Raw genomic sequence first — 9,087 nt, forward strand, 5'->3', positions numbered from 1 at the left:
GGCACGAAGTTTAAGAAAATACGATGATTTTTGAATCTTGTGGTCTTAAATTAAAGATATGTGAAATATACCAAAATGTCCTTCAATCTTGTGGTCTTAAACATGCCACATGGAAAGTTCAAATTTAAAAGTTACTAAAAAATGAAAGGGGTCATTTTTTTTAAACGGACTAAAAAAATAGTAGGTCATTCGTTTTTAAACGGAGGAAATATTTGCCTATTCATTTTTCTTGCTCAGAAAGATGATGAGAAATTTCCAGCAGATGAAAGACCAATGTATATGGCTATCACATTTCACAGACCAGTTTGCTGGTCCTCTTTCTGTGGATTAAAGGGACTCCGCCAATTGAGGAGCTCCTAAGTCGAGCCCTTGTTTCATGACACAGTTCAGAAACCAGTCACTGCTGACAATGCTTCATTCATATCTGCTTCACAAGCATCGAATATGGTTTTAAATTCATCTTTCACTTGATTGAGTCCACGTGTCTACACAATATAGATGGAGAAAAATGAGTCTATAAACCATTCCAAGTCTTCAATTAAACTCACAAAGTCACCAAGTTAAAAAAATAAAGTCGCTTCAATTCAACAATTGCATTAGTTATCGAACAAATTCGCACAGTTGTCGAACAACTTTATCAAGTTGCCGAACAACTTTGATAGTTGTTGAATAACTTTGATAGTTGTTGAACAACTTCGCAAAGTTGTCTAACAACTTTACAAAGTTGTTCTACAACTTTACAAAGTTGTTCTACAACTTTACAAAGTTGTTGGAACAAAAATATTTTAAAAAGAAAACTGAAAAAAAATTTGTCCCTTTCACCTAAATTTTAAAACTTGTTTGAAGGACCTCACTTAATTGGGAAACTTATTTGTCCTTTTAATCCAAAAGAACAAGATCACATTGGATCTTATGTAGGCAATTTTACTTACATTCCTGCAAGATGTTGTTTCTGTGGTTTGAACTTGTGACCTCCTTATCACATGATGACATCTTTTACCATATTTCGATGGCTCCCCATCTCCAACAAATGACGTATGGATGCCATTAAACCAAAATCTGCTAAGAAAGTTGACCAATGCTTCATTTTACTTTCCCACTAAATCTGTGCTCAAGAAATAGTTGTTGATACACCAACTATTAATATTGTATTATTGAATTGTGGAGGTTCATTTAGTATTATTATATACATCCTAATCCTAGTAGCTTCCAAATAACTCCCTGAAGAAACATGCAATTTGCTTGCTCAAAGCTTTGGCTGTACCAAGGGTCTGTTGTATGCATTTTTATCTTAAATTTTTGCTCGAACCTTTTCCCACAGTTTGAATCAGTGACTTTTCAGTCATATGACAATAACTTTCTAGTTGATTTTCCAATTTATTACATAGCTATGAGAACAACTTTCCTCCAACCCCACATGTCCATTAACAGTCAACTCTTAGGATGCCAGTTTTCTTCAACCAGAACAAATAAACATTAATCCAACTGGAGTGAAAGACAGATCTGCTTTCACACACCGAACTGGCATTGACTTAGTTTATTTTAGTAAAGTCAATATATTTTATTAATGCAAAAGATGTCAGACTTGTAATGTGGCCTTTGTTTTGGTTCACACTTGTTTTCATCCTCTATAAATAGGAATCTTTTTTCTCATTCATCATACATCAATTTGCAAGAATTTTCTTTTATTCTCTTATATATTTTCTCCCTTTCTATTGGAGTATTTAGTTAGAGAGTGGTTATTGGAAAATACTTTTGTGAGCCCCTTATTTTTGATTGATCGATCTTGTGAGTTTGTTTTCTTGGGATATTTGGATTAATTAGAATGACTAATCTAATTTTGTAACCTCTCTATTGTTTTCTTGCCTTTATATATATACTCTTGTTGATATATATATATAAAGGCTTTAATTATCGGCAGACCCCCAAACTTGGCCCAAAAATTTACTTAGACCCCTCAACTAAGGCCTGTGTCTATCAGGCACCTCAAGTGCTAAAATTGATACTTATCAGGCACAAAATGCTCATTTGGTAAGGAGAGCGTGTTACACTCTCCTTGGGCGCTTGAATACTAGAATAAATAATATTTCACTCTTTTTTAATTAAAAAGTTTATATTTAAATTTTTTTATTAACATATTTTTTTAATAATAACAATTTTTTTATTTTTTTCTTTAAAAGAGACCCACCTCCTTCCCCTCCCCCCACCCCCACCCCCACTTGCCCGTGACTTCTTCTGAAGCAACAAGAAATCATTGAAGATGGAGAAATTAATTTTAAGCAACAAAATAGAGAAATTTCATTACCAATAAAATCAGCAACTCTATTAACAAAAATAAAATCACTAATTAATCTTCACCATTGAAGACAATGGAGAAACTCCATTACCGATAAAATCAACAACTTCATTAACAACAACAAAATCATTAATCAATCTTCACCATTGAAGACAACATCAAAGAATGAAGAAACTCTATTAAGCACAAAATGAGCAACCATTCTACACCATTGTCAACAACAACAAAGATGTGGAAAAAAAATTCTTTTTTTTTTACAAAATCAGTTAACTGATTAAGAAATCTTTTTTTTATTTATTAATGGAGTTGTTAATGGAGTTATGAAATTGTTGATTTAACAACAATTATGTGTGTGTGTTGCTGACTGTTGTTAATGGAGTTGCTGACTTTGTGTGTGTGTGAAGACGACGGGGGAGGGGGTGTGAAGAAGACGACGCTGTGTGTGTGTTACTGACTGTTGTTAATGGAGTTGCTAACTTTGTGTGCGTGTGAAGATGACGGAGAAGGGGGATTGTGAAGAAAACGATTGGGTAGGTGGGGGTGTTTTTTTCTTTCTTTTTTTAATTAAAAGATTATTATTAAATAGATATTTCAATAGAAAATGGACAAAATCAGATATTAAAAAAATTGCCACGTATTTTTTTCTAATTGGTTAATTTTGCCACATCAGGCGAATATATCACACACACACTCTATGCATGTTGCTGATTAGGCAAAAAGGTCTGATTGGATCAAAATTCGGGTAGGTTAGAGGCTTAATAGGTACAAGCCTTAGTTGAGGGTTCTAAGTGAATTTTTGGGACAAGTTTGAGGGTCTATCGATGACTTATCTCAGATGTCGATTCATGAGGCTGATGCTCCCAACAGTAGAGCAGCCGAAGTGGCTGACTGGTTACATTCTGTCATTGATATACCTGGCTCTTCAGTAGGTACAGCTCCACATGAAAAGTAAACACAAGAAATACATTTAAGTATTCCTATTACACTTACCGATCTTATAATAGAGGAACTTTATCAAAAGTTCTATGGTCCCCGTGTGGTTTCCATTGGTCCAAACCACCATGAATTACTTCATGTTAAACCCATGGAGAATTTCAAGTGGAAAGCAGTGAGACAATTAGCAGAAAGAGTTAAAGACGATGTATCAATTGAATCGGTGTATGCAAATGTTGAAGAACACTTTCTCAAAACTCGAAACTGCTACTCTCCTCGGTTCAAACAAATGAATGACCCTATGTGGTGTCTGATGATGTTTCTCGATGCCTGCTTTATTATTGAATTCCTCTACAATGACAATATAATTACTAACGGCAAGATGAACTAGTTGAATATGAAGAAACGTGACAGAGATTTGGTACGTTATGACCTATTATTGTATGATAATCAATTTCCTTTCCAGGTCATAGATGCGCTAGCACGTGCATTTAGATGTGACGAGTTTACATTTCACCTTTTAACAAGAAGGTTACTCCAAATGCCGTCGTTAAACATATCTTCTGCTCCAACTTCTACGTATCTTGATTATATCAATGATGTCTCTTGTCTTCAACGTCAGCTGGGGGAGGCTCAAGCTCTTGTACATCTTACTTCAATTTTATAAAGACCTATGGATCAGTGTTTTGTTTGGAGATGATGTAGAAGAAGACAACAACAATAACAAAGAAGAAGATCATCTTACGGTTTGCCCACCTTTCACAGCCACAGAGTTGAAGAAAGCAGGTATTCGATGTATTCGTGCAAGTGATCTTTCCAAAGGCATCTGCTTTAAGTCATCCATCTTATCAGGAACATTATTCCTTCCAAAACTAACTATCGACGAATGGACTATGTATCTTTTTCATAACCTAGCTGCCTATGAATATATATGCATCTTACAGAATAGATCCCAAAATAGATCTTTTGGGATCTCATCATACTTGAATTTCATGTGTATGTTAATTAACGAAGAAGAAGATGTTAAGGAGCTGCGAGCCAGAAGAGTAATCCAGATCAACATCGCTGCTAGCGATGATCAATTAATTAGATTCTTGAGAGAAATAACAACACCTAATGAGTTCAATCCTCAAGAGATTAGGAATGTCAAACGACAGATTTCTACTTACTTCAGTAGTAAACGCTTCTCTCTAGTAGTTGCCTGTGCTGAAATGAAGCAAAGGTATTTTAGTGGTCCTTGGAGTTTCCTTGAGTTCCTTGCTATTATTTTCATGTTTGGTATGACTGTTGCTCAAACTGTCCTCACAGCCATTAAGACTTACAAATAGATTGACTGTATACCCCTATCTACATTTCATTCCACTTTTTCTTGAGCTATTGTATCTCCATAAGTTGTACTTTGATTGTGGTTGTATTTGAATAAAACAATAACTAAGCCTTGTTCAACTGCATATTTGTATGTAATTGTAATTTCTCATTATTCGTTGAATCTTGAGGAATAGAAACTTTTAAGAATGTTAAAAATGATATATGTTAAGGGTGTGTTCAAGAATGAAGTTAGTATAGTTCATTAAAAAGTTTGGGGATATCCATGTTATGTGGTAGAATCTACGTTTGAATCTTGGAGGATTGAGCTAATAGAATAAAGAGTTGAAATTCTAGATTGTGTAAACTCAGGGTACGATGATACTCTTGAAAATTCTAAGTTAGTCACTATTTAAGTTATTATAGGATGATAATTTGGGATGTTAAAAGTTAAGAGTTTTATCTTAGAAGGAAGTATTAGCAGTGGGCTTTACACTTTCAGGTATAGTCTTTTAAGGTGAGTTATTAATTATGAGCGTTGTTATATCTCGGACTCTAGAGTAAAGTGGTTGTAGTTCAGTTTAGAGGTTATTAAAGGGGGTCACAAATTTAGAACAATGACTTAAATCTAAGGGGGAGATGATAGAACAAGGGACCAAGTCAGACTTTCAGATTCTAGTAGTGATGTCAGTGTGTTGTAGAACATCAGTAGGGGGAGGAAGATGTCCAATCCATTATCATCTGAGCGCGAATTATTGTACTTCAGTTATCATGACATCTACTCCAGCCTTACAAGTCATTTCTTTTATCATAGTTCATCTTCACGCACTTTTTATAGAATCATGTACGCTTTCAGTTCCTAGTATGAGGAGTTTCCGTTCACTCAGTAGTACAAATCTACTACACGAATTTATGAACTCCAAACCCAGGCGCACTTTTAGTGATTAGTGAAACTTAGATTATGTCATGTACATCCTTAGATTAGATCTCTTTAATGGATTCATGCCTTTGATACTCTATTCCTCAGGCCTCAGTTAAGTGTCATGTTACGCATAGTATTCTTTCATGCTTCAGGTCCTCATGTTCTAACCTTTCAGTGACCTCTCCTTATGTTAAGGTAGTGGTGATGAAAAATTGATGATCAATGGTTTAGATGGGAGAGAGTAGATGTTTTTGTTGAGGAAGGATTGTTGTATGCTTGTTTTATACAAGGCTACAAGGTTGAAGGATGATTGAGGTAAAACTTTTAGTATAGATCATGGTTGTTGAGAATTCTATGAGTGTTTTATTAGAGATAGTGCATGGGAGTTATTATTGACAAAAGATATTTGAGAATGTGGAAGAATTTCTAGGTGGGCTGGTAACCTGGAAGTTCATATGTGAATGAGAGGCTTGAATGTCATGTCAGTATATACGTGGATAAATGCATTGTGTGTTAGTGAATTCCTAGTAGGAGGTTGAAGTTAGTTGCTGTACTGGTAAGGAGTATTATTCTCGAGATGAGAGATGCAAAAATGCATAGGATATTGAATCCGTGATTTACACTGCTATATATATATACACACACAAAATGGATGGGCACATCATAAATTTCAAATTTTGGATCAACCTTAGTTTTTTTTTCTATATAATTGTCACTTCTCTATTGTTCAACATTCTTTATAATTCGAAACAATGAGGGTTGCAAGTAGTATAATTTTATGTTTAGTAATATCTTATCTTTACTCATCCATGAATTAGTGATGGACTATAAGTCATGTTGCAGCCAGTTTTCAGTAGAAGCATTAAGCTCTCTTCATCAATTTTCACACAATGAATTGATGTTTTCTCAACTAAAGGATACCGGAGAGTTAAAACGTTTAGACCGGAAAAAGGATGGAGCAGCAACAGCACCACCACCACAACATAATTAATTTAGGACGTCGTTGGAGTTTTTTCATGCCACCAAGCCCACCACCACCTCCCCCATCATCAATAGTACTAGCATCATCACCGCCACCACCACCTCCATCAACAATACTAGCACCATCGTCGCAACCACCAGCAGCAGCAAGCTATCCATGAGCATTATGCTCATCACCGCTATGCTATAACTATGAGAAGATTTGTATATTTTGTTAATCGAATCCTTGAAAAATTTGTACAAAAATGGAGTTTGAGAAGCTATAGATCGTTTTCTAATCTTGTAAAGTACTTATAGACCAATTCAGAATTTTAAACTTATGATTTCGAGTTTTAAATTTTACCACAGTGTAGCTATTTGTTTTATTGGATTCAATTATCTATTAATTAATTAATTATTATTTACTGACATTTTAAGAACCAACAAGACATCAAAGTTTGACTTATTTTATGGATTTTAATTTCATTTTGTTCTTTTCTTTATTTTGGATCCATCTTAATTCCGTTTCTTACGATTGCTTGGATATGATTTTTGAATTCTTTTATGAGGGAAATTATCATGTTATTTGATTATGTTGTCGTTTGTTTCTAAAAAACAAATGTGTTTGAGCAAGAAAACAAAATAAATGGAATATATACTTAAATTCTAAACAACAAAAAATAAAAATCTAATGAAATAGTTAAGTTGCATGCAAGTTTGTTCAAATACTTACTAATTGGTTCAAGACATCAATTTCAAACAAATACTTACTAATTGGTTCAAGACATCAATTTCAATAAGCAGAAATTGAAGTTGGACGTAGTTGCATAATTAAATGCTAGTACTACGTACTATAATAATTCAGGACGAGGCAGTGATGTGCTTATCTACTTACATTTGTCTATTTTCTAATCTAACGATTTATAATTATTTAACTGAAATTTAATCAAATGCTTTAGTTGACTCTTTTGACTATCAAGTCTTCCTCATTCTGCTTATTGGAATTGAGCTCTTCATCAATATTCAAGAGGCAGGTCCCTTGTAGAAAAAAAAAAGGAAGAAAAAATCAATTGATATTTTACACGCCTCAATATTTTAGTCATCTGTAAATAATTAATTTTTAGGATGAAACACATAATTTAACGTGTTTTACGAATGTGATAAAAGTAGTAAAACAAGAAACAATATTTCATGCAAAAAATTACGATCACTACTTTAATAGGATTTAACTCAATTTCACTAAAATAAGGAGTCACTCAAACAAACGATTACAAACCCTGTAACCTAAAGGAATTATGAACCCGAATTCCTAATAACATATCAACCTTCCAAGGCTTGTGTTCCTAAACCTTCAAGTTATCCCAACTTGATGGCGAACTCCTAATTCATTTTTTAATATACTGGAAATATGAATACATAAACGATTACAACAACTCGAAGAAAACTCATGATATAATCAAGCTAAACGTACAACTCGACTTCCTTTTAGGAAATCTTCACGCAGCACCTCAAGAATCAATAATTTGCCTTTGTTTTGTTATGAGTGCGCAAACAACCTTGTGGAAACTCTTGACACTTATAAATGTACATATGTGATTCATTAGGTCGACTTGTTTTTCCTTTTAAGGAATTTCATTCCTTTTTGGAGTTCTTCCTTTTACGATTCTCATTCCTAGTTGGAGACTCTTTGTCGTCTCTTTTTTACTCTTTGCCACCTAAACCTTGCTTTTAATTTCCTTCTTGTATGAATTCATTTATTTTTGATATTCTTTTGTGAGAAGGAAATTGTGTTTCGATTCGTCGTTGTTACTTTCCTTAGCTTGTGTTGCTTCAGTTCAAAGTCAACGATCAAAGTCAACGATCATCAGTATCTCAACTACAAATTGAATTTGTGCCGCTGATCAAGTGAATCTCCTTGTTTCTTGCTTCTCTTTCACTGCTTCGTCAATCTTCAAAACAACTCACATTCCAATACTAAGAACAATAAAATACAAAATAATTCCACCCTTTTTAATTTTATGTAGCCCTGTTTGTCTAGACAATAAACTTTTGCCAGGGCGGCTCAAGCACTTCGACGGCCTAAGACGGCCTAAGACAAAAATTGAACGGACGCTTTAAATTTTTATGAAAAAATTAAATATATATTTTCTTATAAAGTCAATATTCTAAAATTTTTGAGATGAAAAGTTGTTAATATTTTTTTATAGTCGATTTCTTCTAATAATTCTTTTTCAGTTAATATAACTATTTGCATTTAATCTTTCTTGAGACAAAGCACTTTAAAGTTCAGAGACATCAAACTTCTAATAAGAAGTTTTTTTTTTTTTTTTTTTTTTTTTTTTCAAATAAAACTTATTAATTTTTTTTTTATAAAAAACCTATAATTTATTATCACAAAAAACTGAGACCTCTCAAATTGGGGGACCTAAAGCGGTTGCCTATTTTTATAATGGTTAGAGCCGGCCCTGACTTTTGCATGTATAAGAGTAGAGGATTTTAGAATGTTATACTCTAAAATGTGTTATAAATAATATTTGTATGATGATAAAAGCAGAGGCAGATCTAAGATTTCAAACTTGGATTTTCACTAAAATAAAGTAATCAGGGGTGGAGCAACGTATAAGTAAGGGGGTTCATCCAAACCTCTTCGACGAAAAATTGTACTATATAT

Source organism: Capsicum annuum, chromosome 5, assembly GCF_002878395.1.
Source record: "Capsicum annuum cultivar UCD-10X-F1 chromosome 5, UCD10Xv1.1, whole genome shotgun sequence".
NCBI classification, from domain to species: domain Eukaryota; kingdom Viridiplantae; phylum Streptophyta; class Magnoliopsida; order Solanales; family Solanaceae; genus Capsicum; species Capsicum annuum.